The following is a 6,073-nucleotide window of genomic DNA, read 5'->3' as shown; positions in this document are numbered from 1 at the left end:
GCTCTTGCTAAAATAGAAACATCAGGAGGCAGAATAGAAAGAAATATCCCTTGAGTCTTGATCAAAATCCTTAAGTTTCAGAATTGTCCATCTGTACATCAAACTGAGAAAAATCAGCTCTCTTTTTAGTATACAGGGAATTTTACATCTCAGACTCTATCTAAAAGTTTCTCATTTAGTTCAAATAATTTTTACCAAATTATGTTCTTGAAAAATGACTTCATATCTAGAAATTATTTTAGATGCCATTTGTTTCTCACCTATTGTATTTAATCATGTGTCAAATCCTGTGGATTCCAGTTTTTAAAATATATTTTCTCTTTTCTTTTCTATCTGACTCTATTAACACTAGCTTATTTCAGGATCTGGTCATCTTACCTATTTGATAATATTTACACTTTCTTCCTATTTTTATTCCCACTCATTTATTTAGCTTCATGCACTATTAGAAATCACTTTATAAAAAGTAAGTATGGTCATACTTCTTGTTAGGTGCCCAAGAATTGGTTCTGACTCATAGTGACCCTATGTACAAAACACTACCAGGTCCTCAAAACTGTTGCTGTGTTTGAGTCCATAGTTGTAGCCATTGTGTCAATCCACCTAGTGGAGGGTCTTCCTTTTTTTGTTATTGATCCTCTGCTTTACCAAGTATTATGTCCTTCTACAGGGATTGACCCCTTCTATTAAAATGTTGAAGAGCAATGATGTCAGCTTGAGGACTAAGGTGTACCTGACCCAAGCCATGGTATTTTCAATAACCTCATATGTTTATGAAAGCTGGACACTGAATAAAGAAGACCATAGAAGAATTGATGCTTTGGAATTATGGTGTTGGAGGAGAATACTGAAAGTGCCATGGGCTGCCAAAACAACCAGTAGATCCATTTTGGAAGAAGTGCAGCCAGAGTGCTCCTTGGAGGCCAAGATGGCCAAATTTCATCTCTCATACTTGGGACATATTTTCAAGAGGGACCAGTCACTGGAGAAGGATATCATGTTTGGTAAGGTGGAGGGTCAGAGAAAAAAAGGAAGACCCCCAACGAGATGGATTGGCCAAGGAGCAGCATCAATGTACTCAAGCATGGCAATAGTAGTGAGGTTGGCTCAGGATTGGGCAGTGTTTCGTTCTGCTGTGCATAAGGCCGCTATGGGTTGATACCAACTCGATGGCACCTAATAACAACAACCATAATGTGTACAAAGTAAATGAGACAAAGTCTCACCATACTGGCTTCTAAAGGGTATTCTGGCAGTACTTCTTTCAAGACACAAAAGGTCACTATGACTTGAAATCAACTTGATGGCAATGCATTATTTCCCATGCTTTTCATTTGCTCAGTTTTATTCAGTAGATTTAAATTAAGTACAGAAAAATTACTAACTTTTGTGGTATGGTCTACAATACTCTTTCTGATTTAATTCTTGGATGAAAGTCATGCCCTTTGTTCCTGCCAGGTTTCCCATTATTTCATGACCCAGTAACCTTGAATTCTCAATGTTCTGATCATACCAGTCTATACTTATTCTGTCTTCTCACATCATGTTTTCTCTGAACAAAATATCTCACTGAACCTCCTCCTGTCTTCCTTGGGAACATTAACTTAGTCTTCAATTAATAGCAAGTTTGTTGTAAGACTAAGCAGTGCCTAGAACACACTATATAGTTACAGAAATACATATCATGATGGTATAAACAGAAATGGTAGTAATTGTCTTTTTTTTTTTTTTTTACTATGATTCTCTTAAATATACCAAAGCAATTCTGTTTTTATCAAAAGCAAATAGTCCTTTCTGTAAGGAAGTTTCAGTAGTTGTACAATTTCTTCAGTTCAAGGAAATTCCAGTGGTAACCCAGTTTTCTCTGAACTACTTAATTTACTTAAGAGGGCCATTATGGAATGCTTTTATCTGTATTTGGGAATTGTTAAGTTCTGTACATCCCAAATACTTTATGATCATGTAACCATTTTAGTAGCTTATCCTTGGTAAGGTTTGATGGAAACTTATTTATACCATTTAAAAACTTTCCCAGATTAGAATGACATTATGAGAAAAGTCTAAATTGTTTTAATATATGCCAAGGTCCTTTTCTTTTCTTTTGTTTCTGTTCATTGTTAAGTGCCACCAAGTGAGTTCCTACTCATAGGTACCTTGTATAGGGTTTCCCAGGTGTGGCTGCTAGATTTGAACCACCAACTTTGTGGATAGCAGTCCAGTGCTTATTCTACAGCGCCACATCAAGGCTTCTTCTTTTCCCTAGAGGATTACAAATCATTTATGTTCTAAATTAAGTATATTTTAAAAATCTTTCCCTTAATATTGTTACTATGGATTCTTGATTTTTAATATATGTAGTTAATTATGGCATCTTTTCTTATTATCAGGTGACTCACAGAGAAATATGGCTGCTGCTCCTTTTGTGGAGAGGGTTTGAGGGACAGTGGGAGGTGGCCAATTAGAAGAGCGTGAAGCTGAACTCTTCACATGCTCTTAGGTGCTCTGCCCAGTACCAGATGTGGCCTATAAAAAAAACCATCATAGCTACAGAAATTGGTTCTTCTTTGCATTTTTTCTATATGCCAAGATTTCAACAGTAGGCACCTCAACAGCTATTTTATAAATGACCTGATTTGTACAACAGATTGCAGTGCAATAGCTTACTTTTGGTGCAAAATGAATGAGAAAAGCTGTAAATAAAAAAACCTAGACTACAATCCATCTGAAATGTAAAATTTAGATAATAGAAAATGGAAAAGAGACCAGAGAGATATGCAGGTAATTCAGCCTGATGCAGGTATTGTAATGATCTGGTACAACCTATAGGAATGTTGAATAATCCCATGAATGTAGTAGCAACAAAATTTATAAGAATACAAGTAAAATGTCCAGCGTTTGTTATTAGGTGGACTTCAACAGGAAGGTGGTTGGTAACTGGGGCTTCTAGTGGTGAATTCATTTTATTGAGTAGACTCACTTTCAGTTGTGAAATATGATGGGTCATGATAGCCCAGTAAGGACTATGACTTGGTCACATAATGACATCACATATGGATGTTGACAGCAGACCACAGAGAATGTGTGAAATACTGGCAGTTGAACATGAACAACGTGAAGATGCTCTGGTCACATAAGGAGGCAATTAGAGAGGCAAGTTTCTCATCCATGGATAATAAATTTCCTGCTTGCTCTGGTGACCACACTGCTAGAGTCTGGGACTGTCTTCATTGTCATGAGGAAAGAATTCTCTAAGAAAACTAGTCTTGTAGCTCTGTAGGAGAGACACTGATGATGAACCACAAGCCACAAAGCCAGCTGTGGAGCCCATCGGTTGCAGAAAGAAGAAAATTTCTGCTCCCAAACAGATTTATAGCCTCAGAAACTCCATATAGGGTCACAATGAGTGGGAACAGATTGGATGGTATTTAACAACAACAAACATTTCATAACGATCCTGTATTGAGTTTCCGAGGCTTTAAATCTTCAGGACAGCAGAAAGCCTCATTTTTCTTCCGTGGAGTGGCAGGTACCCTTAAACTGCTGACTTTGTGACTCACCAGAACCACCATGCTTCCCAAATACATATATAACATATTATATACATATTTGCTTTCCCATCTATTGTACTAAGTTCACACATATAAATGAACATACTTGGAGTATTTCAGATTTTTCTTACTTTCAGTCTCTTCTTAAGTATATTAATTTTCATTGTAGTGATTAGAGAAAGAATTATCTTCAAAAAATCCAAAATAATTCATTGAGATTTTCATGGGTTACTTTCTGAACCTATGCTGCTGTGCAGCTTTGAATTTATTACTTGGTCCTAACATTAACTGCTTTCACCACATTTGTTCTGTCTGTATACTAAGCAAATAATCTGATAAATTGGATTATGTGAAGAACAATGTGGTATCAAGTTTGGAGGAAGACTAATTAACAATCTGAGATATGCAGATGACACAACCTTGTTTGCTGGAAAAGAAGAGACATTAAACATATACTGATGAAGATCAAAGATTAGTCTTCAGTATGAATTCCACCTCCATGTAAAATAATAATAATAATCACATCTGGACCAATATATATGAGAAATGGGGAAAACACTGAAAATGTCGAAGACTTCATTTTGTTTGAATACACAATCAATAATACTCAGGGAAGCAGCAGTCAAGAAATCTAAGGTGTTTGACATTCGGCAGTTCTACTATAAAAGACTTCATAAAAGTGTTAAAAGTGCAAAGATGTCAGTTTGAGGACTAAGGTGAGTCTGACCCAAGTCGTGGTCAATCTCCTTACATACATGTGAAAGTTGGACAATGAGTAAAGAAAACTGTAGAAGAACTGATATATTTGGATTATGATGTTGGCAAAGAATATTGAAAGTACCATGGGCTTCCAGAAGAATAAACATATCTATCTTGGAAGCAGTATAGCCAGAATCCTCCTGAGAATTGAGGTTGGCGAGATTTACTAATCTAACTTTAAGCTTCCAAACAAAAGTTAAGACAAATGCAGATACCAGGCAGTAGTTTCTTTGTTTGGTAAGTGAGAGGAATACTACTACAGAATTCACATTCTTCTCTTCATGCTAATTCATACAGTGCTGGGGCCCAGAAACAAGAAGGTATGATACAGGAAGAACATATTTGCCTAGAAAAACATGCAACATTTTCAAACATTATGTAAACCAGGAAGGGGAGATGGATTGCCTATTGCTTTTAAATATCAACTGACACTATAAGAAGTTAAGTTGTGTAAGAAATAGCCATATTTAATCAGTGGAAAGTAATCTAGCAATCTGCTAAAGTGAGAAGTAGGAAAATAAAATGTTACAGTATTCTACCATCAAAGTCAATAAAACAATTAGATGCAGTGCCATGACTTACAGCCTAAGAATGAATGTATTGTGAAAATAGCTTTTTTGTTTAATGCCACTTTCCTCTTCTCTTGTAAAAATTAGCTAACTATAAATGCATATTTCCATCACACCTATAGTGAGTGCCACAACCTCATAATAGAATGCAATAACCTGATTGAAAACTATTACAGAAAATTGACTTAATCACTTATGTCTGGCTATATTGGTCCTCTTTCCTTCAATCAGTCTAAATATGTGTGTATGAGAGTGAAACAGAGTAAAATATTTAAGTCAGTAAACTTTAAATCACACATACGCATGCATACACATATATACACACATACTATCTCTAGACTTTTGGTTATCTTGGGATCAGTAGATGAAACCTTTAATGTCTAGAAGCATAATCAATTTTTTAATTTAAAATTGACATTTGAAAAAACAAATTAAAATTTGGACAGTATATTTTCCGAAAAGCTAACTACTGAGATCACATTAAGGGAATGGTGACCAAATGTAAAGGAACAATATATGCTTGAAGTCACTATTTTTTAGTCCATTCTGTTTGTTGGAACACAGACACATACATTTTCACAACATACTACACTCAAATTTTTGTATGTGTTGATAGTATTGATAGTTAAAAAAAAAAGTAAATATTCTCTTAGTATTGGTATTATAATATAATCTCCCTCTAAAATATGTTACATTTGTACTAAGAAAGGCAACAATAAATGAAGATGTTCTTTAAAACAAACACTGATTCATTAGTCCAACAATATGTATAATCTTTCTAACAATAAAAGTTTTATAAATGTAAAATCAATTTCCCCTTAAAAAACTAGCTACAAAGACATAATTAGTGAAGACAGTACTTTGATTCCCTCACATTTTACAACAGCACTCTTATTTGAATAGCACAAAAAGGAAGTTTTGTGCAATGCTAAATACCATGTTAATTTGAACTTCTTTATCAACATGGAAAATATATGTATGATGTCTAATTTTTTAATCAATATGACATAGTCTGCATGCATGATCAACATAAAAGAATACTTAGCCCTTTTAGTTTATGAGAACACAAAATACTTGGCTGTGGGTGACAGCTAATTTTCTCTAACTTATTTTTGCCCTGAGGCAATTAATGTATGGTGATCTTCAAGTATTTTGGGGGAAAATTAGGCATAAACATGAAAAGAACAGAAAACAAAG

General features: G+C 34.8%; 1 pseudogene; it reads left to right on the top strand.

Annotated features, from left to right (window-relative positions):
• Window positions 1-2,516: 2,516 nt before the first annotated feature.
• On the top strand, window positions 2,517-3,252 carry LOC102838109 (annotated as a pseudogene).
• The last annotated feature ends 2,821 nt before the right edge of the window (window positions 3,253-6,073 follow it).

Source organism: Chrysochloris asiatica, unplaced genomic scaffold (assembly GCF_000296735.1).
Source record: "Chrysochloris asiatica unplaced genomic scaffold, ChrAsi1.0 scaffold00001, whole genome shotgun sequence".
NCBI lineage: Eukaryota > Metazoa > Chordata > Mammalia > Afrosoricida > Chrysochloridae > Chrysochloris > Chrysochloris asiatica.
Note: the sequence above shows the minus strand (reverse complement) of the source record. Positions and strands in the feature narration are given on the sequence as shown.